The 25,741-nt window shown below is 40.7% G+C and overlaps 1 protein-coding gene and 1 long non-coding RNA gene across 5 annotated transcripts in view; both read right to left on the bottom strand.

Moving 5' to 3' along the window:
* LHFPL3 (LHFPL tetraspan subfamily member 3) overlaps positions 1 to 25,741 on the bottom strand; it is a 239,031-nt gene that overhangs the window by 161,237 nt on the left and 52,053 nt on the right. The window lies entirely within an intron of this gene.
* Positions 8,986 to 10,620, bottom strand: LOC127478863 (uncharacterized). Its single transcript, XR_007907388.1, has 3 exons — positions 10,540 to 10,620; positions 10,006 to 10,101; positions 8,986 to 9,453 (listed from the first exon to the last, which is right to left on the bottom strand). It is a non-coding gene; the product is annotated as an uncharacterized LOC127478863 (long non-coding RNA).

Below are 25,741 nucleotides of genomic sequence, written 5' to 3'. Positions count from 1 at the left end.
AGTCTCCTGCAGAGAGTCAAGCTCACCACTTGCCACACTGTCTGGATAAAGAAATCCAAGTGATGGGTCCAGTGCCAAGTCAGGGGCTGTGGGGTTTTTTGTGAGCAGGTAGGCCCCCTACCTGGATGAACTGAATTAGAAAGAGGACCTGGAAAAGGCACCCATGCCCACAAGGTGAGCAACGTGCTGTGCAGCTGATGGCTAATGGGAGAGGGATGCTGGGAGAAAAAGTTACAGAAACTTGCCAAGCTGTATGCCATATATTTCAGAATTTTGCCCCAATCTAGAAGACCAGTTTGAAGTCTAAACCTGTCCTCCAGCTCCTTTGTCACACGAAGATTTTATAAGCACCCTCCATAGCTCCCCACTCAGATCATTGACGTCAGCACTGGGCAGCTTTAGACTCAGGACCGCCTTGTGGAGCTCCTTGTTGGAAATTAAACCATGGTCTTCATTCTGTGAGCATGGCCATTGAAGCTGATGTTCACTTGCCCTACCGCAATTTTCCCTAGATGAGATTTCCCTCTCCAGCTCACTTTGAGATCCGCATGCAAGATGGCAACGGAAGACTTACATGATGTCCCTTTTGCTCTCCCTCTGTCCACAAAATCTCCTGCCTTTGTCCTAGGAGGGAATTATTTCATTTTGACATGATTTGTTCTAGACAAATTGATGCTGGCTTTTTCCTGACACTGTATTATCCTTCTGTAATCCATTTCAAATACACGAAAGAACTTCATAAATATATAAATGAATTAATCAAATATTTCCTACCTAATCTTTAATGCAGTCTACTCACAGTTCATAAAAATATTTATGCAGAGACACATTATTTTGTTTTTCTGATCCTTTCTGAGCCTACATAAATGCTTAACATAGCTGCTCTCTGCACAAATTAAATAAGATAATTCCCTGTAAATGAAGTAAAAAGCCAAGACTTAATTTGTGAGGCCAGTCACTCACAGAAAATCCTGAAGAAGTCTTTTCCAAAGGTTGAGGAGGGTTTGACTTAAAAAATTATAACTCTGATTTTCACCCTGAACTCCTTTGAACATTTATTCAAGTGTTGCAAAAATTTTAAATAATAACATCAAGTACTGCATTATGCAGCAAGGTCTGTAAATCTTTTTGGTGAACTTCGAGAGTTTCATGAGTCTATTTGGAAAGTATGTAGGACATATTTAATAAATCCATTAATTTATTTATAAATCATTAAAAAGGGTAATAGATGGTTTATGGACACATAATAAAGAGATAAATAAGTGTTAAGTAGTATTTATCAAATCAATCTAATCTCCAAATACAGGGTTTAATTAGCATTTCTACGAAGTCTCCTGCCCTCTCTGCCATCACACGGTAAATGTTATGTTTCTCAGCAAGGCTAGGATAAGATGTGGTACTCTTTCTGAAGCATTTGTACTACGGCAATAATTCATAGTTTGGATGCCAGGATGCTGGGACTTTGATTAATGTAACTACATACTTTATGGTATCCCTGGCAGAAGCTAGGAGAGATCACGATTTATACTGAAAAGTGAATTCAGAATTCTTATTCAGAGCGGAAGGTTTCAAGATAAATGATACACTACCCTATGGCTTCTTTCAATGGTTACTGATTGCATTTTATTACAAAGTGGCGTAACTTGACCTTAAGAAATACTGCATACATTCAAGATGCAATTTATTAAGTGGTTTACGTACTAAAGAAAAAAAATCTCATGGTAGCAACTCAGACATTAAAATAGCACTCAGAAACCACAGGCAGACATACACCAATACACCATCCCTTGGATGCCCTGTGTGTGGGGTTGTGAGAAGACCTGCTCCAAGAGCTGAGATTTCATCCCATCTCCCCAGAGATGCTACAGGAGCAGAAGGATCTGTCCTCCAGTCCTCCACATAACCACAGTGAAGTCACCCAAAAGACTTCAGCCATGGATAGGAACTTTCAAAATAAATCCCAGGCCTCTCTCCAACCTTCAAACCATTATATCTTAAACACAGAAAGTATTTTTGCCTCACATAATAACACAAATGATAACGATGTAGTCTTTTTTACAAAAGCAACTAAACAGCATTATGTCACTGCCAAAGAGCTGGGGAGTCAATGAAAACCAACACTGAGTATCATAATTTATTGTTTATCATGAGATCAATAAATGGCCATGGTTGAAAAAGGACCTACTTGTATGGTTAAAGTTTAAAACAGCATTTATGGTAGCAATTTAAGCTCTTAAAATACACACTTTAAAAATAAAAAGACCCACTGTAATGTCCCTCAGCTGCATTTCTATGGAATAGTCTTAAATCATTCCAATTACTTAATGCAGCCTGTAATTTATCAGCCCAAATAAGTCAGGCCTGTCAAGCACAGACTCAGATATATGTAATTGTTAAATTACATAAACTTCATGTATATTATGAATTATTCATATATTGAATGGCAGCATATAAAATAAATAAGTGGTTTCCTATATGCAAAGAGCATATTCATTACATATCTCTGGTTTTTTTTTCTTGAAGTCCAACGTATTTTTGCAGAGTCTGGGAAAATGAGTGAACAAAACAGGGCTTGGAGTAACTGTTGTAGATTAGAAGTGAAGAAAAAAAAATTGGCTGAAGCTACTGCGATACATCAAGCCACACATGAAAAGCTCACCCAGGTATGCAGTGAACATCCAGAACTCCCAGTGAATTCAGAAGTGGGGATGTATCTGAGTCATCCCTTTGGCCCATGCAGACAGTCTCAGCCCACACAGTCACACTGCAACATTATACTCCTCCCACGATTTTGGTAACATAAATATTACTATTTAGAACTTGCAGAATATTTTCATTTTTGCATTTCTTTACAGGCATTGCTTAATTAATCCACCCACCAGACCAGAGGAGCATTACTAGCTCTGTTAATCCAGACATAATTATCAGCAATAGTCAATTAACATTACACAAGAGGTGGAAGATCCCATTGGGATCCAGGTGATCCAGTGCTCTCAAGAACATATAAGGGAGTCAGACTGCCAGAGGGCAACTTTGGAGACCATATCTCAGGGGTGATTACGACTTTGCTGTCTAAAAGAGATAGTTGTGATGGTGCCAAATGACATATGAGTGACTAAACAAGAGATGAACCTCCATTTCACCTTTTTGTTCACACTGTACTTACTCTTTTCCTGCTGCAAATCATTATACACACAGGTTATTTTCCAGGTTTCATGCTATAATGTTTGAACACCAGATTTCATTGAAGAAGAGAACAAATTTCCATTTGGTATTATGAAATACAATAGAATAAATAATTTCTGTTGTGATAATGAGTTCTTACCGAAGTTTCCTTTGTGCATAAAATGTATTACAGAATTTTAGGAAACACTTAATTTGATTAACAGTCTTCTACATTAATCCTTTGCTCAGTCACTCTTGAGAGCAGCAGTAATTTAACAGAAGCTTTGCCAGGCTTCCTGCATGGCCATGGATCAATATCCCAAAAAGCAACCATGCATAAGCTTTGATTGTGACTTTATGATCAAGCAAGAAAGTTCATCTAATATGAATACTAAGTGAAATACCCAAACCTTTATGCCTACTTTTCTAGATTAGAATATTTCAAAATGAGCTATCACCAGAGGCTACAACCCTGTATTACACTTTGGATATTGTTTCTGACTATGAATATGTATTCGTAAAAAAGTATTTTAAGTCTTGGATACTATCCCAAATTTTAGGCAACACAGATCTACTGGATCCTAGAGGCCATTATGGATTTTGTAGAATGCACAGCAATACTGCACAGCTATACTTCTTTGCAAAAAATACAGCTCCATAAAGCCAACAGTACTCTTTATATGGGGGAAAGGAAGCAGAGATATGATCCTGTCTCTTCCGAGATCCCTGCTGAACACCTCCACAGGAAGTAGGAGCAGAGCTGCAACCATGTAAGAAGAAATCAAATGGTTTTTTGAATTTCTCAGTGAAACAGTGAGCTGCTGGGCAGTCCAACAGCGATCTTCCTTCTTCAAAAATGACCTTTTCAGCATAAACAAACAAAAATGTAGATTCACAGAGCCAAAACCAGCATTAGTGGGACTGCAGGGTCTGTAATTGCTGAATTTAACCCTGTAAGCCCATCATAAAGAGTTCAAACCAATACTGCTGGGTTAAGGGCATAGTTAGGAAATTAAAAATAGATGGTGGCTATAAAAACAGAAGAGAAAATGAAGGAAAAAACTAAAGAAGACCTGATGTTTGCAGAAGAGTATTTAGCTCTTTTACTGAAAAAGGCCTTGGGGAATATTTGCAAAACAAAGATTAGCGTTACTGCCACTGTGCTTGGGATTTCATTATTCACAGTGAACCTCTCTATAACTAACACCTATTTAATAATGAACTGTATTTCTTTGATGTTTTAATGACTGATATAGGAACAATTATTACTATTGAAATTTTCTGTTAGGGGTTGGAAAAACCTAAAAGGGGAGGGAATGGAGTGCAGGAGCGTGGAAATGCTGTGTTTGAATTCAAGTCTTGGAGACTTATGCTAAAGTATTTTCACACAATTTCTGCTACTCTATCACACAAATGGGGATTTAAGATAAAGTACAGACAGAACTGGATGGACAGCTAGAGAGGAAAGTGGTCAATAAGCTGAGCTTCATGGACCAAGATCCTACTCACAGCAGATGAAAAAGATATTCATAATTGAGGAGAGGGAGAACAGGGTGCACAGCAGGATCTACAGACCAGAACACCTGTATGAGCTTTCTCATGATGTGTTCCAGAAATGTGAAACTCGAATGCTTATAAAGCTCTTCAATCACTTGACTTCACATTTCAATCGACTGCCTTTTTTTACTGCTCTATTTCTATCTCTCTGAGCACATACAACTTTTGAATGTGGAATAGATAATTTGATCCATTAACTTTTATTAGTAGCTTTGGCTGAATGCTACTAAGACCAGGAATAAAACTTGCGTAGACGGGCTGTACCATACAATTCTGATGGATAGCACAGAAATTTCATACAGTCTGCTTCCTGAATCTCATCACCAAACACTACAACTTTCTGGCAGTGCTCTCTAAAACAGCTTGTTCCTCCACGAGAAAAGTCAGAATCTTCTCTACAATTTTTGCCAGAGAAAAAGTCATGGGATCTGCTTGAAAACAGCACTGTTATCTCTTGTTGCTTCTTATCCCAGGACGTGACTGCTCTATACATCATCCTCTGGCACTCTGCAGTGATGAATATTCTCAACAGCTAGGAGAAGTGCATCCTACTTCTCCTGTTTGCAACCTAGGTCAACAGGAAAGAAACATGAATGTCTGTTTGCAAGACCACAGTGTGCTTGTACACAACTGTCCTTCATTTTAACGCTACCACACTGTGCTTTCACAGTTCCTTTCATTTAAATCCAGCTTGTATTGAGACTGCAAAGTATCATAAGTTTTTAAGTGCAAATGAAATATAAAATGGGAAGCTGTTTGAGCTTTCCATCTGCCAGGATGGGTTATAGGCCTGTGGACAAGCACCCAAATCAGAGAGAGATGCTGAAGGAGCAATGCAGCACCCCAGCAGGTAAGCAGAACCCTTCTCAGATCTTTGGGCCAATCAAGCACTAACTGCAGAATAAGGACATTTAAAATGGGTATTTTCCATGGGATTGACAGTAATGGGTATTTTCAGAACATAGCTTATTGAAATCACTTACGCATGTTTAGGTTTGGAAATCAAGTACGGAGGCTGCACATTGTGAAATACAATGGATGTTTGTACCAACTGTAATTGTCTATTTATTTGCATGCCACTGAGTATCATCAGACACTCATACAGCCAGTAGAGCAAGGCTGGGAAGACAATAATACAATGTCAAAACCATGTCAGCACAAATGATACACTGCAAACCAAAATAAATTGAACATGAAGTCATAAACCAGAAGGGAGGGCAAGCTTGGAGAGCTCACAAAATCAAGGAGCTTTGGGGATATTCCTAATTACTGTGAGAATTACAGTTAAGAATATATTTTCTCATCCATGCTTCAGCTCAGGCTCAACAGGTGTGTATGGTAAGCAACCAAGGCAATCAACGCAAATACAAAAGAGCTACCAGCTCCCATTCTGGTCATGACGTGTCAATGCCATCTAGGAAGAGACAAAGCTACTGAAACTAATGCCTCCATCAGAAGGATTAGCAGGTTATTTAGTAGATCCCTCAGAGATTTCAAAGCTAGGGTTGGTCCTGCTTGTTCATTGCCAGGCTCTCAGAAAGAGGAGCAAATAATCCGGCAGTAGATCTGACATCCAACATGCTGTGCTCCTACTCATCCACCTACTCAGAGTGGATGCCTGAGATGTTACTCCTGTGGTATCAGTCCTTACACAGGAACTGCTTTAGTGGATGAGTCTCCTTCTCCACAGCCACAGAAGTTGGAGTTATTAGTGTTTTCCTCCAGGCTGTGATGCAGACAGGCAGGGGCACCTTCCCTTTAAAATAAATACACCTGCCTCTACCTTGCAGGGAGAATAAATGCTTTCAGCAGGGAATTTCTTGTATTTGGTTTCAGATCTCAGGGCAATATTTTTCTAAACATCTGAACTTTAGATGTTTTTGTTATTTTTCTGTTGGGAGGAAGGGACATGGAAGGACATCCTTTGAATGCTGAAAAAATATTTTCGCAACCTTTTGAAAGGGAACAGGTCTGCAGCTTGAGGTAAGAAATCAAACTCCTCCTAGGAATAAAGAATATTCTACAATTCAGTTAAAAATACCAATTAATCTTCTTTCCTTCTTGTACAAGAGCCAGCCTCCTTTACTGCTTTCACTTACAAAACATTTATTTGACAACGCATTTTTCATACAGACATGTTTTGCTAATTGTGATGTTGATTCGGTTAGCTGCATTTATTCATGAATCTTTAAAGATATTTTTCTTGTAATCAATTTATTCATCAATTATTGTTATATTTCTTAAGTAGTTTTGTTGTTTATTCTCCACAGTACATTGAAAGTCTTCTAAGGGATTTTTTTTCTTTAAGGTAAAAAAGTAATTTTAGAAGTTTCATTGTAATTGTTCTATGAAGTGAATAACCATTCATATTACTGCTGTTGTTATTGTTGTTCCTATCGAATTTGCAGAGGTATCCTCTCACTTTCTCTGCTGGACAAGAAACAATTGTTTATTGTTTTCAGGCCCATGAGCAAAACCTGGGGAAACACCAACATTTTCATGAGAAATGTGTTCCAGAGATCAAAGTAGGGAAGAAATGCAGCATGGAAAACCCTGAAATATCCACTGGGGAATTGTATGTGCCCTTTTTAATCCATGTGAAAGTGCAAAGAAGTGTAGAAGCATGAAAGGTGCTTTTTATTACACATTTATTATTTTGCTTGTTCTTCTCCACTGTTGCAAAAATGCTTATTTGTCCTCAGGTAACATTTTTTGAGCATAATGGAGGAAAGCAAGTCTTTCCATATGATGAAAATACTAATACTAAAATTAAGTACCTGAAAAGTCATAATGTGAGGAGGTTCCTAAAAAGATAAATAAGTATATCCAATTTCAGCATTAGACCAGCTAAGGAGTACTAAGCTGCCTCACTTTTCATATTAAGTCAACAGTTATCATCATTATTGTTTTTCATTAATGTCTGACTTGTGGAGTCATTATTCTGAAAAACTCAGTTTCTTTCATTTTAAAATTTGTTTCCCTCTGAGAGCAAGGAAAAGTAAATATCAGTTCAAAAGTAAAGGGTAATTTATCAAGTTATTAAAAACTTGGTTATAATCTCATTAAGCAGTGTAGTATTTTTTCAAGTTCCTCAGGGTTAGGCTTAGCAGTCCCCTGAATAAAGGCATTTCTAGGAAAAGAAACTATTTATTGGGGTGTGATCCATCAAGGTACTAATTTTTCAAATGCACATAAAAATAAATCCCTAGAACTATTACTGTTTACAGTAAGTTATCTTATTCAACAATAAATGCAGCTGTCTATGTGCTATCAAGGGAAAGACAGAGGACAACACCTCAAATTACTGTATACTGGTTTGGTCCCTAATGTACCCAAGTTTGTTACGCAGCTGGAAACAGAAACCACAGCAGCCACAGGGCTGCCTCTTCTGGGACACTCATGCACAGGGGAAATAGGATTGTTTAGATGGAGAAAGGGAGTAGGACAGAAAGCACTAGATTTTTTGCAACAAGCATTCTGCAGCAATATCCTACATTCCCCTGGGTCAGATGGGGACCTCTGTCAAGCAAGTAAAAAGGTTTTGGTCAGGCACAGAACATCGTATCTGACCTGTCACATAACAGGCCAATTCTATCAGGTTGAAGATAGCAAAGCAGCAGAATCACTTTTTGTCTTTTCCAGTATTATTTCATACTCATTTCCTGCCAAAGAGTTTTAAATCACATGAAACAACTAACTCCCCAACTTCCCTTTCCTCTTCATGAGGCCTCAATCCTCAGGATGATTTCCTGAGGTGCTGAGCTCCATCACCTGGAGGCAAACCCTGGGAGATCCCTGCTTCGCTTCTGTAGGTGAATATTCAAAGCTGGACATCAAAGAGCCCCACACTGCATTACTGCTGTATTTGGTGCATCTGCTTTGGAGTAAGAGGCGAGTTACACACTGCCTATAACACAGAAACATGACTTTGGCATCGTGTCAGTAAAGCCCTGCAGCAGACCCCTCAGATCACCTGACAGTGTTCACAAAGATGGTGAAATGCCCAGTGTGGATAAAAAAAGCCTCAGACCAGGTTATTTCATTGTTATTAAATATAAAAATATTGTTACTGAATATGTTATATATATATAAAACCCAAGAATTTAGATTTCTTTTTGGTCTTATCTGTGTATACTGGCTTCCTGGACCTACCAGAACAGCACCTAATGCATATTTTGCATTTTTCAAGTTCCTCAGGGTTAGGCTTAGCAGTCCTCTGAACAAAGGCATTTCTAGGAAAAGAAACTATTTATTGGTGTGTGATTCATCATTTACTTCCACTGTCTGCTCAGTTTCTCTTTTAATTGCTGTGAAACAAGTAACTTTTCACTTCCTTCTGTTGTTTAGGGAATGAGACAATTCCTGTCCAGTAAACACAAACCCAGTAATATGTATTTTGGGGCTGAAATTACGTCTTCCGTGTTCTGCAGTTACTATGGTTACTATCCCACAGCAGCCCTGCATGCATTGCTGAAAGAAATAGCACATAAATAAATGTCCATGTTAAAAACAAAAGGAGAGTCCTCACCTACTCAAAAATACACAGTATGAGTTGAGGAATCTTAGACTTACTTTCTGTGATGACAATGGAAGAGGGATGTTCCCACAGTCTTGTTGATAAATTTCCTTACTTAGGCTTTAAATGCTGGAGTAAATTTTTGTCCCATCCAGAACTGGGAAGATGAATTAAACACTCTTGTGCTCCAGAAATCAGCCAGTGGCAGTGCATGCCTGGGAAGGGGAGGACAACTGTCGCTTTCCTCCAGTAGGAAGCTAATTCCCTGGAGCCAGGAACTACAACAGTATTCAGGTTCCTAATGCCAGTCTGGGCAGCCTGCCTTCCTCACAGTGGTTAGTGGGACATCAGGGGTTACACTGACAGCTGGAAGCTCAAGCCCTGCTATGGATTGGGCCCACAGTAACAAAAGGAATTGGTGGCTATAGTTGATTTTTTTGTTGGAGTTCTGTGTCTCAGCCCATGGATGAAATATTCAACATCAGGCCAAACCCTGAGAGGTGCCTGCATCTGGAGTTGTCCCTCACAGTGAGTGCTCTCCTGGCAGATTTACACAGCTTAGTGCCTTCTTTGGACCTAATCATGACCAAGAACCTAAGAGACTCTCTCCAGCCCTGTGCAGAGATGAGTGTAGACAACATCTCTGGATGCACCTGATCCATCCTGTCTAGAAAGATGCCTGTACAGCAGAATATGTCTGATGTTGGTGGGTCCAGGGACATCCCTGACCTCTTTCCCATGCTGAAATATCATGCACTAGTCCTGACCATGGAGGAAGAGCTGCGTGGGTGACGGCAATCCAGTCCTCAGTAGGCAGGCGGTGCTCTACTCAATGGGAAATGCTGGTATTGGGCAGGAGGTAACTGGAGAACAATCAGAGCAGAGACAGCAACCAAAATGCAATCTGTCCTTCTCCTTGCTAAGGAGATGACCTGAGTTCTCACCATCTCACAAGGCCAAAGGCTTCACATCACTGTAACCACAGTGAAGGAGGAGGAGCCCCCCCTGGGAGGGGAGTGATGTGAGTCTGACCACCCCACAGGCCGAACGGACCTCCAGGCAGACTGGACAGCTACTCTCAAACGCTCCCCCGTAAACCACTGCACGCTTAGATGAACATCTACTTATCACCTTCAGGCAATGATATCACTAACTGAGAGCCACGACAGCTGTGATCTGAGGACAGACCGTAGGATTGAATCCTATCATTTCAACAACGGAGCAACTAAATAAAAGAGGAAAACAGTCCTACAAGTAGAGATAAGCTTTAAAACAAAACTCTAGTATGAAACAAGTCACACATTTTCAACTTTGGCCAACCATGTGTCCTAGGAAATACACTGAGTTAATGGCTCACAGTCCATTTCTTATGTACCTAACCATTCACTCCTATAAACAACTGGCCACAGAACCAACTCCACTGTTATGTCAGTGACATCACTGGGCAAGTGAATAAACTGTCTTCTAAGTGTACAGTCATTTGGCATGGAAGAATTCAGAGTAAGTATAAATTTGAGAACTGTTGCAAAATAAAATCAAATGCATGAAACAGTGAGCGGAGGGAAAAGACTCGGGTCCTCCTGGAATCAGAACCTGCATTGTCCAGTCACAGCCTGACTACCATGACCTGTGCTGGGTTTGACTGCGCATCAACATGATGAAGGCTTCTGGTATTACCTATACCACTTCTGGTATAGGTAATAGTCTATTTAGAGTGATGATGCTATGAAATAATCAAATTTATATGAAACCTAGATGCTAGAAAGCAATGGTATTATTATCCTGCATGTTCTTATTCTTGCTTTTTCTAAGTGAGCATCATTGTATCACAATTTTCAAAGTTTTCACTGGAAAAAAACACAAAATGAATTCTACAGCCTTATGATATTGAAAAAGAGTTCCTAATTATTTTTTCTGTGTTTGTTGATTTGAGATTGCAGCACCAAGAAGGTCACTGCATCTCACGGTCACCTTCTTTTTGTATCTGATCTACAAAGGTTGACTGAAAGTAGAGGAACATCTGAATGGCGAGTTCTTCCTTCAGTGTATATCTCAGAGGTAAGGTACAATTTCAGAACAAATGACAAGAGAAGTCCCTACATTTCATTAACAAATGATTGGCATGAGGTGGGGCAAAATGTGAGGGAATAAAATAGAATAAAAGTGTGAAAATGCATCCTGAATTCCCCAACACTTCCCTGCTGTGTCCTTAGGGCATTTTAAGACCTACCTTGGAAAAAGGCTTTGCATAATAATCACTGCTATGATTAGCACAGTGTTTCACATTATATAATACATACAATTCATCTGATAAGCATTGCAAGAAGAATTACAATTAAAGTTTCAAAATGTTCCAGGTTTTAGGACTTCTCCCTCGCTAGCAAAGCAGTCCCATCAGTTTTCTCAGCAGCTCCTTGGCAAAACTCACTTAAAAGTAAGAGCATGCTTTAAAATCCCCTCTAAATAATCACAAATTTGTAACACCTCCATGAATTCAGGCTCCCAAGCTGCAGATAGACGTGGACAGGGCTGATATCAGGGTCCTAAGACAACATATATGCCTGAAATATAAAAAGCTAAGAATCTGGTTCTTTTTTTTGTATATAGAAGGAACCAAAAAGCAATGAGATATAGTTTAGGGCCCCTCTCTTCTCTGCCTTATTGATTTATATTTGGCTGAACTGTATTTAGATTTATTTATGTTCCATATATAGTCCTCCATGAAAAATAAGTATATCCTTTGAGTCCTAAATCAACTTCAAATACTATGGCAGATTTAATCATAAAGTATAGTTTTGCAACCTCTACCATGTACATAACTTGATTTTTTTCTTTTTAGTAGCATTTATTCTTCTAATTTAAAAGGTTGTAAGAAAGATGAAGTATTCACAGCAGTAAACTGTAATTCTAAAGTCATTAGGGAATAGTTAGTGCTCAATACAAATGCTAATGTAGTTTAAACTTGATATAACCTTTCTAGATTTAAGACATCAGCAAATAAAATGTTAATAAAAACTTCTGGACTGTATCTAGATTTCTTTTTCCATTAGTAACCTTACTATTACAGAAGGAACAATAATCCAAATCTACTTTTCTCTAACAGTTTCTACTAGAGCAAGTAACAGTATGGGAAAAATACATTTAAGTGAGAAATCCTCATTCAGGACTATGAATGCAAAAAAGACACTGCATTCCTGAATAAGAACAACAACAAATTAGCAGGCAAATAATATCAAAGAGTCTTGAGAAATGTTGAGAAATCCAGTTATGAAATCAAAGCCAAGTTCGTCATAAGTAACGTATCACTCCATCAGTGACAATTTCATATCAGATTTGGAGCCTTTAATCTCAAGCAGAATCCTGACCATCCTGCTGCATACACAAGCTTCACATGTTTAATATGTTTAGTGTCACTGTTATTTTGTGCTACGGTAAAATGACAAGAAGTTCATGTATGAAGAACAAATGCCACAGGTATTTGAAGAACAAATACCCTACAAAGTCTGGCAAGTGAACATTTGAGATGAGTGGAAACTTCAGAGGTGGCTGAACTGCAGCGCTGCCAAGGACCAGGGAAATCCACACATTTCTCTATCTGCTCATCCTATTAGAAAAGCAGCCCACTTTTCAGTGGAACTGTACATGGGAACTGTAACTTCAGCCTGCCAGGAATGGAAGGGTAGAGGGGGGAGAGACCAAAGTAGACCTGAGGAACATCTCCAGCAGCCATTTCTTTCTCTCTTTCATGTATACAGCTTTCTTGCCTGGAGGACCTTGTGAGCTCATTTTGCTGCAAAGACCATTTCTGGTGGTTGCTGGGCATGGTGATACTATGAAGAAGCTAGCCCAAGCTGAGCAGCACACTTTTGTCTGAAAATGGTGCTAGCACCCCTTCCTCCAGTGCCAGCTGCAGAGGGAAAGGGTGTTGCATAGTTAGGGAAGGAGAATGCTCACAGAAGGACCCCATTAGGATAACACTGATGCTGGACACTCATTTTCTAGGTAAAACATTAGGTAGAGCATTTTGTTACCTCTGAAAGGAAAAGGCTGGGTATTTTAAACAAAAGCCATCCCATATTCCATGTCCTCATTCACAGCAGCAATCTCTACAAGGTGAGGTGGAAGCTCCAGAGGTTATATCCCAGTAACTCCAGACTGTCCAACCCCCCGCCCCCAGTTCACTGGGGGAATTCAGACACAAACCCTCCACTCCCCATGGCCCCTGTCTATGGAAACACAACTGCTGTGAGGTTTAACTACATAACTGCAGAAATAATTTTGCCTTGTTAATTGAAAATTACTGTAGCTTTTCCTGTAGAATGAAAAAGACTAAACTATAAAAGCAGAGGCTCCAACGTATAAATTCTGATTTACATTCACACAGACTGCCTCCTCCTTGTCATATTATGAATATAACCCTGGGCATTCAGGATGTTTTGTTTGCTTTAGTGAACAAATACAGACTAACATGTCTTATGGTTTTTATGACAAACTATACGGGTGTCATTCTTCCTGCAGGCCCAGCAAAAATAACCTCAGATACTTTGACTGAGTATAAATGTACGCACAAAAAAAACCCAAAAACCTCAATCAGCCACAACACAGAGTCAGAATACAAGTCCCAAGGAATAGATGTGGTTTAGTAAAGTGAAGAGAGGTCATGAGCATCTTTCTTTGAGGGGCTGGTGTTGCACTAGAGAGAGAAGTGTAGCTCTGCAATGCATAAATTATTGCAGCAGAGACTAAATGGTCAGTTCAGTGGGAGGACAGAAGTATGGGGAATGACATTATCGGATCAATAAAATCTTCCTCCATCTCCCACGCAGTGCATCACCTGCAGTGCTGCACAAAATCACCAAGATCAGTTTCTCAAGTTTTGCATCAGCTGCCGAAATCTGGGAGACACGCTGAGTTTCTGCTCACCAAATCCAGTAATGTAATTAACATAGTAATGGAGAAAATAGGAATAAACCCTAGAAAATCACATTGTCTATATAGAATTTTGAATTAACATATCATTACTGAATTGACATACAGTTATTATTGCAGCAGCACTCCTAGGGCTCCAGTCTGCCAGTGAAGCATTGGCTGGGGTACGATAGAAGAGAGACGAAGGGTTGTCTTCATTATCAATTAGCCTAATACGGAGTTTGTATAACCATGGCAAATCCTATGAGCAACATTATTCCACCAGTCAATACTCTACTTGCTAGTATAAGCAATCATGTATGGACATAATTTCTTCTGCATTTTCTTAACTCTACAGATGATCACAGTTTTTATTGTCATAAAGGGAAACTTTTTACTGCAGCACGCACTGAGAAGCAACACTAACCATCAGGAAGAAGTTAGGATTCCCCCATGAAAAAGCATTTTCCCCTAAAATATGCCATTTAATTGCACTCACAACTGTGAAAACCAGATTAATGTAGTTTCCTTTTGTGGCATTTGTTAGTGAAATTCTTAGCTGTTTGTCTGAAAACAGTACTTCATTTCACTGCTTCTTGTTCAACAAAGATTTGATTAGCAAGAACTACGTTGCTCTTGTGAAACTTAAAGCTGTATTTGGAATTAGGACCTTTTTTATTAGTATGCATTAAAACCTGTTATTGATCTCCTAGAGGTGCTAATATAAGTGTCTTTTGTAATACAAACCCAAATTAGATTCTGATCAGGTTCAGAGTGTTCAATCAAGGACTACCTAGCAGCATTTTTAAATGAAATGCGGTTTGTGCTTGGCATTGCAGATCAGCTATTTGATTGAAAGTCAGGAAGAATTCCCAACAATGTAGCATCTCTCTTCCTTTGCTGGACAACTAAAATGCATCTATAATTCAGCTGCTGCATAATGCTGACATACTGTGTTGTATAGTCTAGAGTAATTTGACATCTAATGTATACTACAGTGGCTAACTTAAAAGGGACCACTGCAGTACATTAGCTTAAAAAACATTTGCTAAACATTTTAAACCAAACTTCTCTAGTACTGAAGACTGCCATGTTCATTAACACAATGAGAATATGTAATGTATCTCTTCTTCTACTGATCATATAAGGAAAATACTAGTCTTCATAGAGAAGTGATAAAGTAGGTGGAGATACAGTGCAGTGACCATATGAGACCTCAGATAAGCTCGGGCACCCACTGTGCAAGGTGCTGTACATGGGTCTCGAGATGGGCATTGCCCTGAAAAGTTTATAATTTATACTTGAAAAGACAGATGTGATATTTCTACCATATCCCCAGTGCTGACACAAAACAGGGGTATTTTCACCTCAGCCAACTCTACATTAAAGTATAGAATAAAAGAATCATAGAATCATTTGGGTTGAAAAAGACCTTCACGACCGTCGAGTTCAACTGTTAACCCAGCAGTGCCAAGTCCACCACTAAACCATATAATTCACTCTAGGGATTCACACAGTAAATAGAAAGAAATACACTTTGAGGATAGAGTTCATCTGATTTCTGCTTTGAAGAAAGCCATCTTCAGTAGAAAACAGTCCTCTATTTTTGCCAACCTTAACTGCCAGAACTCCTGTCTTTCCAGAGGTGAAAAGCCACTGTACCCAGGTGTGCAAGGGGAAGGAAGTGAAGGAAGCACCATCCTCCACCAGCACAGGCTCACACACATGGACAGTCACCTCAGATGTAGACACAGCTCTCATGTATGACAGTGGAAATCAAAGGGTTCACTCTGGGGTGAAAACCAGAGCTCAGAGACACTGGGATGGTGCATGGCTATGAGACCACACTGAGGCAGTGGAGATCAGAATGCTGCTCTTTGGAATCTTCTTTGCTTCATCTAAACTGATGGGATTTTAAATTATTCAAATTTGCAATAGATCTACTTACAGAACAGCACAAAGCCTTCAAGTTCAACACCACAACTGATGGGCAGCTGTTACATGCAGAGATTACTGCAGCCAAATAATGGTCTCAGTGGTTTAGTCTATTTATTCAGATTTAGGTTAACTCAGCCAAAAAAAAAAGCCTATGTGGCATTACAGCCAAAATATAAAATTAAACAATATGTCACATAAAAGTATCTTCTAGTCAAGAAAAGACTCAAACACCAGTGCATACCAGGTCGTCTTCTCCAAAGACAGCTGATTCCTGCAGTGATGTCTCCTGCTTTGCAGGGTTGCAGATCCCATGTCAGCAATGAGCTCACAGTAGCTCAGGACGCTGTTTCTAAACGATTCCTGATTCCTCTAGACACCTTGTGGTGCCAGACTTTGCTCACATTTTACCACGTTTTTACAGTAAGTGGCAATCAAAGATGTGAGTTTGCAAGTTTGGTATTAAACTCAGCATACCTCTACCCGGGCATCCTGGCTTGTACCAGCAATAGTGTGGCCAGCAGGACCAGGGCACTGATCATCCTCCTGTACTCAGCACTGGTGAGGCTGCACCTCAAATCCTGTGTTCAGTTTTGGGCCTCTCACTACAAGAAAGTCATTGAGGTCCAGAGAAGGGAATCAGAACTGGTGAAAGGTCTGGAGCATAAGTCTGAGGAAGAGTGACTGAGGAAGCTGGGAGTGTCCAGCCTGGAGAAAAGAAGGCTCAGGGGGAACCTTATTGCTCTCTATAAATACCTGAAAGGAAGTTGTATCCAGGTGGGAGTTGGTCTCTTCTCCCAGGTAACAAGCGACAGGACAAGAGAAAACGGCCTCAAGTTGCACCAGGGGAGGTTTAGATTGGATGTTAGGAAAAATTTCTTCACAGAAAGGGTTGCCAAGCATTGGAACAGGTTGCCCAGGGAAGTGGTGAAGTCACCATCCCTGGAGGTATTTGAAAGATGTGTAGATGTGGCACTTAGAGACATGCTTTAGTGGTGGACTTGGCAGTGGGTTAACAGTTGGACTCGATGATCTTAAAGGTCTTCTCCAAACTAAATGATTCTAAGTAAATACCAGTCCATAATTGGTATGTAGCATTTATTCCATGTTGTCCTCTAATTTGACATGTGCAAAAGAAAAACAAAACCTAATCACCACAACCACCCCATCAACACCAACAGTGCCTCACCTACATTAGTCCTCTTTCATCATTACCTTTTCTAAATGCTCCAGGATAATGGGAAAACTAAAGGACAGCAATTGTGGCAAGTCCCACAGACAGGTCTAAGCACTAAAAGGTTTTCTTTACAAGTGAAATCCTTTGCCTGTACTGCATAGCAGCCCCTGTGTCCAGGGGGTGAGAGAGAAACAAGCCAAGACCACATCACCCTGCCTGAGCAGTGTGTGAGGCAGTGCTGAGCCTTGCTAGCGAGAGATGCTGCATCATTCCATGTGCAAGCCTTGCTGCCAATGAGATCACCTGGAAAACACAGCAGGGTGGGATCTCTCCAGTAGCTGAAGGTCACCAGTCACTAAAAGCATGCAGTGAGATGCCTCATCTGTGCCCTCACTTCCCTGCTGGAACAGAAGTGTGAGCCAGGAATGCCAGGGTCAGAGTTCAAAGTATGGGAATGAAGCAGGGAAAGGAAAGCCCTGTATTTCCTGGCATTGGAATGAAAGGGTCTTGTTCCAAGCCTAATCAAACTATTATTTTCAAATAATGAAATTAAGATGTATACCAATTTAATTTGTATTTTTATTAACTAAAAGTCAATCATTCACTACCTCCTAATATTGCACATTATTGCACAAACACATGTGGCTCACCATGGCAGGCTGGAAGTACTCCATGTACGTAAGCATAAGGCTAAACCCATCCTTAGGCTAACATCATTGAAACCAGCTACTCCAGGATCCAGCTCTACCCAGTTACAGACTTAGACTGTAACTTCCGAGGATGGTATCAATCCCAGGCAAAAAATGGTGCTTACACAACTATGGTAAAAACTATGTTTTAATTTACTGCAGCACCACTCAGACCTGCCTCCGAATGGAAACTGTCGGCTGATGAAGTTTTGACACTTGAGTGTTTTCAATTGGTTGCCACACTAATAATTTGCTGGGAATCATTCTAAATAATACATATTGTGACTGAACTAATTTGGCAAGCAGCCAACAATTAATTAGGAAAAAGTTAATTACATACTTGTCGTGAAATGCGCTCTATTTATGGCAAAATGTGTTGACTTTAAGTCAATCTTGATATTTACAGCAAAATTAAAAGTTACCACAAAATCAAAGTATTTATGTAAAGGACAAATTCTCTGCAGGGGAAACCAGAAGAGGGAAGGAGGTGCCCACAAACCCCAGCTGGAGGTGAATGGTTGGGGTGGAGCACTCCATCACCTCCTCCCAAATTGCTTTGCAGACTGCCAACATAGCAGAGAGGGGAGCCAAGGAGGGGCAGCCAGTCATTATTAGACACTGCCACAGATCAGATGGCAGTATCTGAAAAGATGCAGATAAATTCCAGCAGATGCGAGTCATGCCTTTGCAATGAAAGCTGAGAGCAACCCTCTGGGTTACCAGAAGACTTCCTCAAAGATTCATTCTGGAGATCAATCTCGTTAAAGACTGTAACCAAAAGCAAGAGGGTGGTAATAATTTCCTGATGATACCTAGTTAGAAGTAGCTCTGTCAATTCAGAAGAGAAGTGGGATTGCACACAGTAATAACCAGCTGACCTTGAGGTCTGAATTAATAGAAATGGATGGAAATCAATTGTGCAAAGTGCAAGGCCATGCAGCTTAGGGACTAATAATGAGCATTTCTGGCATAAGCAGAGAGCTCATCATCTGGAAATGCTAGGGGACAGACACCTCAGTACCTAGACAGACACTTCCAGATATCCAGAAGCACTGGCTCATCACAGAATCACTGCAAACCAAGATGCAAACATGACAAAAAGGATCCTAGAACATATGAGAAGTATTTCCACAGAGACAGGGAAGCATTAACAATATTGCACAAGAAATGGTGAGACCTCCCCCACAGTGCTGTGTATGCAAATACAGCATGCTTACAATGTTGAAGAAAGATGATCTGAGAGTGGAGCAAGAACAGAGATGAGGCATTCATGATGCTATGGAGGATTAAGTGTTTGACTTACGAGAAGAGGCTAAAAGAACACAATTTGTTTGGATACCAAGGGGCAGCAGAGAGATGATGATTATTCAGTATAAGTACAATAGGGGGTAAGAATTTGCATCTTTACTACCTGGGCACTAACAGAGACACTGAGGACATGAAGGGAACTAACAGGTACAGGTGTATTGCTAACACGTTTATACCAAAAGTAAGAAGGGCACTTCTAATCAACATACAAACAGAGCAGTGAGGACACTAAGCCAACTACTTCTGAGACAGAAGGTGATACAGCCAAGGAAGAAGCTGCATGAGACTACTGACAGCAGCCTTCGGGGCTGGAGGCCCCTTCAGAGAATCTTTTGGTGCCTGAGCGCCACCATGAGCTTGAGCAGAGAGCCTTGACATTCACTGGGACTTTTCCTATATGACCTCTTGTAGATGCTACTTCATTTCATGATTATGGTTCCATACAAAGAAGTTGTTTTGCAAGTTTTTTCCTGAAGGAGCAGAAACACCATGTTTCTGATGAAAGAAATTAATTGAATTTAGCCATTTTGTCCAAGGTAATGATCTCTTCCCTACACCAAATGCAGCAAATTAGCTGGTTCTACCTCACAGCAGGTGACCTTAGTAGACCAAAATATCACTAATTTATCTATAGAAAGGATTATTTAGCAATCCTTTCTGGAATTATTTGCAACAATGGTATACCAGAACAGAGGGTATCCAAAAATTTTAGGGATGGCAAAACTTAAGATCATCAACTTTTATCCAAACTTCACAACACTGAAAATCCTCCACTGTCTGCAACTAGGCAAGATCCCACAGTGAGAGGCTTTTAGCTTTATTTTAAAGTTTCCAAACTTGGTAGCAGAAAAGTGTACCTTCTAGACTGTTATTGTTATTATTATTACTAATATAGAGCATGGTTCATTTTTAGATGGTTATATGAAACCAACTTTTCAACTCTAACTTCAATATATATCAGATACATGTCTTCCTGTCCATATTGCCCCTAGAATGAGAACCAAAATAACATAATATGCATTAAATCATCAAATCAAAAAAATGCATCAGCATCTTGTGTTGTTACCAGTGGTACTATACAGAACCATTTACAAGGTAATAGGCCTATTCATCACTGGCACATCATTCATTCTGATTTCTCTGCTCAGATGATGCAGAGCAGGAATTTTGATGGACTATTTGTCCTTGCTTTGATTACGAATAAAACATGGCTTGAAAATAAGAAACTTTGCCTGCTGTTCCACACCTCTGAAATACAATTCTCGTGTTACCGGCGTAGATCAGAAGTACTAAATATGCTGATCACAACATTATGAAATCAAAGGTTGCACCCAAATCCCATCTTTTCTAAATTCATTGTATCAAACTGGGATAAGGATCAAACAGACATCCATTTATCTTTGCATTTCTAAACCCCTCTGCTTTGACAGATAATCGAGGGGTTGATCAAGGACTCAGTGAACCTGGATTCAGGTCCCCGCTATGGCCTGATCATCCCATATGACCTTAGAGACATGTCTTAGGCTAAAGAACGTGATGTGCTTAAATGCCTTCAGCAACATTTCTATGGTCTGTGGTAGTCTTCTAGTCCTCTGCATCTTGCTGACTACATCTACACAGAACCTGCTCTGCTCTGTTCTTCACTAACTGGGGATGAAGATGAATAAGGATTGCGAGGCATGTGTATATTATGGAAATGAGACCATAAAAAATCTTTTAGCAATGATTTTTAGTATAGTGACAAATGTGTACCCTGCTCTGTGACATAAAGGCCTTTGACTCTCACTGGAAGGAAATGTTCTTGCCTTCAAAGTTCTCCATAGAGATTTTCCTCCCATGTCTTTCCAATTTTTCCAGAGGGCTCTTTTAATTAGGATGTGCAAGATAGCTGAGACTGAAGGGATCCCATAAGCACACAATAACCTTCAGACAATGGTCTTTTTTTATTAAGATCTTGTTTAGTTGCTTTTGTGCCAGAAGTAGATGAGTTAAAGGCAGCTGAAGTGCATGGGTGTAAGATGCTCTTTGCTCTGGCTCGCTAACTGAACACAGAAACATACTGTACACACAGCTAGAGACAACCGTCAGCAGGTTTCAGGAGTGAAATCCAGCTGGGCCCCACGCTGCTCACCCCTGCATGTGAGCGAACACATCAGACAGTCCCATGCTAACCTGCTGGCCCTAGAACCTGCTATTTTGTGCCCACTGTCACCACATTTCCAGTTTTCTCAGTGTTTCCTAAATAATGAAATATCAAAAGCATTGTAATGCTCCCATGCTGTCATAGTGATACACTTGCAGGTTTCTTTGGCTTGGTCACTAAACCACTGACACAAGCCAAAACACTTTTGCTCTCTGAAGAAGGCCAAAAGTGCTTGTGGCCAGAGCAGGTGTCTGGCTGCCAAACCTAGGACTGCAGCCTGATTCTCAGACTGCATAGCATCCATTGCTTAATTCTGTCCTAAAATAGTGTTTGAAATTTTCATTTCATGGTCTGTGGCTTTTTGAGTTTTTCTTTCCATTTTAAATATGCTCATTTCACAAAGTACAAAAGTAAACTTCCTTTCATAATCCTGCACCTCGCAAACACTCACTGCAATTTGTGAATCAAGCTGAACCCTTTCTCCCAGGAACTGCCACCTACAATATTTTAAGGGCAATGCGAACTTTCTCCCCATGCTTCTCTTGGAGGTTTCTCAGATAAATCCTGTAGGTCTGACATCTCCCTTCTTCCAGGTAGTCTGACCTAGGACCTTCTCTTAAAACAATAAACAAATTGCCTCTTGTAAAAGGAATGCCACTGCCATACTCCAAGCTGGAAAAAGTCAGTCTGGTCAACCTGACTCCATTTGGGGACATCCAAACCCCTGCTGATGCTGCTTTAAAGGTATTTGTATAGCACAGATCTCCCTTCAAATCCTTTCCAGCTCACTCACAACCATTCATTAAAACTGGCATATACAATAGTCAGTAGGGATCCAGTATTTCAAACCTATTTTTCAGAACAATTTGTACTCTTCCAGTACAGTGAACTACAAGACAAGAGATGCTTCATGCATTGTAGCTCCTGTTATGGGCATGATCTTCCTAAAGCTGTGAGACAGAGCAGTTGCTGTAAATCATTGTTACTTCCAGCACTTGCTGTGTTACAGGCAGCTGATGACAGTGCCACCATGGGACATAAACCAGGACAGAACGGGATCCATGGCTGCATCCATGGTACCTTGCAGGCAGGTAAAGTGCCTGAAGGAGGGAGAGGCACCCACACGTCTTGGCTCTGCTTCAGGCTGGGACTGGCATATGCTGACAAGAAGCAAGAGGACTGAAAACAGGAGGACTGTAGTACAATTAGGGAGGCCTGATAAGCTCTGGGACAGACAGGAGCATTGCACTGTGCAAACAGGGTGTCCTAATGAGGATATGCTACTTGTAGGTGCACCCTCCAATGACCTGATGACCCTCAGGCACCCCGTTTTCCCCTCACTGCCAGAAGCGATTTGAAGGCACAGGCCAGTCAGACAATAGCAAATTAGCTTCATACTGATGAGAAATCTCAGTGTACTAGATAAAAAATCCACGTTTTTCAAATTATATATCCAAATAAGTGTTTATTTGAGTAATGCAGCGGAAGAACATTTTGCGCTATCAACTAAACAGTAGTACTTGTTTACAAACCAGGCTAATTATGGAACCATTATATTTACTGTTCTATGAGTTCACCAGTGAATGAGACAGACCTGCTGCAAGATTAAAAATCGGAATTTGGCCAAAACCCACTGCTAATCTTTGACTTCACCTATACATACTCAAAAACCATTGCAGTGGAACACAGGAAGGAGAACTGTGAGAGGACAGACTGATACTTACTTCTCCTTAATTAGGATTTGATCTTCTGTACATTAGGGGGATGAAAACAAGCCCAGGTACACACACTCCTATTCATTCAGTAATTCTAAATGACATGGAATTAAAAGCAAAGTGGTGAATTCCTCACTCAACATGCCCACACAATTCCCATTAAGGATAATGGTTATTTTGCTGTGACCAGCATGTGTTTTGAATGTTTAATTTCCGTCACAGGTTTGTATTCAATTAGATTACTGGCAGCAAGACTTAAATGCTAAGAAGGAGGAAGGTGAACCAGAGGTTAAAAAAAAAATACTAATTGCCTATGCAAACTACACGTGTGCAAATCCCTGAAATGTGGGTGGAAACAGCAGTTTTGATGACCCTTTAACATGGACCAGGTTTTACTGTGCCTGTGTCCCCACCTGTGTGCCTCTGCCCAGGTACTTCTTCAGGGATCTCCTGGCTGGCAAGGCAACAAAAATAAATTTACTCTTTGCATTTCATCCGTGGTTTTGTGGTTGTTCCTGTGTCCTGCCTGTTCTGGCTCACACACAAGGGAGGAATCAGTCCCATGTGCCATGTGCTCTCATCAACACAAACTGCCAAGCTGAGGTGCACTGCTCCTTGTTTTTGGGTCTGTTGTGAAATGAAGCTGCTGTGCAGTGCCACCAGATTGCCTAAAGATGTCTGGTCACAAAGCCATAACTCTTCATCCTTTTCTCCTCCAACACACAACCCCCTCCAGTGCAGCCCATGGAGAACATGTGCAGCCTCTGACTTGTAATAGCAACCACACAGTGAAGAGAGCTTTTTAATAAATTTTTCCATGTCCTTTGATTGCTGAGAAGCTGAAATTTGTTAACCACCACTGGAGCAAAAACGTTTTTATTTGCTGGAAATACAAAGTTTTCTGCTGAAATGCCTTCTATGCACAATGGAATGAGAATAGTTTTCCAAATGACAGATTCAGTTCCTCTTAACACTACTAGGGCTCATCATATTGGGCTCCTTGCTGTCCCAAATCAAAACAAATATAGATAGATGGTGTGGGAAGTGACTGTGATCATGTGTCCCACCAAAGTCAACCAGGTGGCACAGGGGATGCCAAGACCCTGGGGCAGTGGGAGTACCTACAGAGAGGAGAGAGACCCACTGCCCCTCTGCTTTCACCAAAGAAAACCAAAAATACCCTGGGTTTATTTGCTTTGCCAGATACTTCTACAGGGTGATGCTGCAGCTGCAACAGTTTGTGAGTTTCTGAGCCTACCCATTAGACATAGCTGGAGATCTTCAAAAAAATCTCTCTAACATAAAAGCTCTAAAGTCAACAAAGTATACAAAGAGGAGGGATCCTGCTGGGAGGTATCTGTAATTCACTTTGATGGCTAACCATAGGACATGATTTGGGCAAGGATGTCCCTCAATTTTAAATAGTATTTCCTGGAATATGACTGATTTCTCTGATGGGTTCTTGTTATTTTTGATACGATATGTGAGCTGACAGTGAAATCCTGCTCCTTATCCACCCATCCACCTGAACTTCACCAGGTGAATCAACAGGATTTTACCTTCTGCCCAAGAACCTCCAAATATTTAAAACTACAAGTGCCAACTCCCCCCATTCTATATAAAAAGCAGGTATAAAATTCAAAATGGACAGAAATTCATCAATAAAACGAAAGAAAGATCTAGATAGACCCTGAGCAGGAAAAATAAGCCTTTACAAGCCAAGGTGATCACTGATTAAATAAACAATGAATGAAGCTGATAAACCAGGTCATAACATTTGCTACCTGGGCATCCTGGAAGGTACATCCAAGGAGAGAGAATAAAGGGAAAAGCAACAAACAAGAAACAAGACAAAAATAGATCTCATTGTGCCAATGACGGGTATACACAACTATGAGCAATCACACAGGGGAAAAAAAGCACAGAATCCTGCCTGCAATTAGCTTTGTCATCCCTTGAAGTCAAGCTGGATGCCTCCTCCCAGGAGGCCAATGCTGCCAACAGCAGACTCTGCGGGATGCACAGACAAACAGGGCTGTGGATGGGGATGTCCCAGTTCAATGCAACCCCTGTGCAGAGCCATGTACCTCCTCACCCCTCTGCACAGTGCCCCCATGACCTCTGGCTTATTCTTGTGCATCAGCAGCATTCAGGGTCATCGTTCAAGTGACAGACTGAGCTCTGCATGAGAAGTGCCATCTTGCACTGGGTGAAGGGACAGGACAGAAGCAGCAATAGCAGGTCATGAACTTTGCCATAATTTCTCTTATTTATGATCCACTGGAAGTACAGTACAGCATTTGCTCTATCAGCCATTCTGCAGCAGTGCAAATGCAAGAGGGACCAGCACCCGCCACGTGCCTCCACTTGCAAACCTCATCCCTCGTGGTATTGGGGTGCAGCCTGCCCAGGTCAGCCCCAGCAGGGCTGCAGGGGTTCATACTCACTGCCTGTTCTGCAGTGACACTGGGCAGAAAGAGAGAAGCATGCACCTGAAAATGCCAGCCACACTAATCCTGCTCTGTGACAGCCCATTTTCCCCAAACAATTAACTGGCATGAATGAGGGCCTGGTGTGGTGCTACACTGTGTTATGGTAACACAGTGGTTATGTGTTAGGCTGGTGTTC

The sequence above is a fragment of the Manacus candei genome, unplaced genomic scaffold, assembly GCF_025592945.1.
Source record: "Manacus candei isolate 608988 ecotype Guabito, Panama unplaced genomic scaffold, ASM2559294v1 h1tg000063l, whole genome shotgun sequence".
Lineage (NCBI taxonomy): Eukaryota > Metazoa > Chordata > Aves > Passeriformes > Pipridae > Manacus > Manacus candei.
This window is presented reverse-complemented; position numbering and strand designations above follow the sequence as displayed.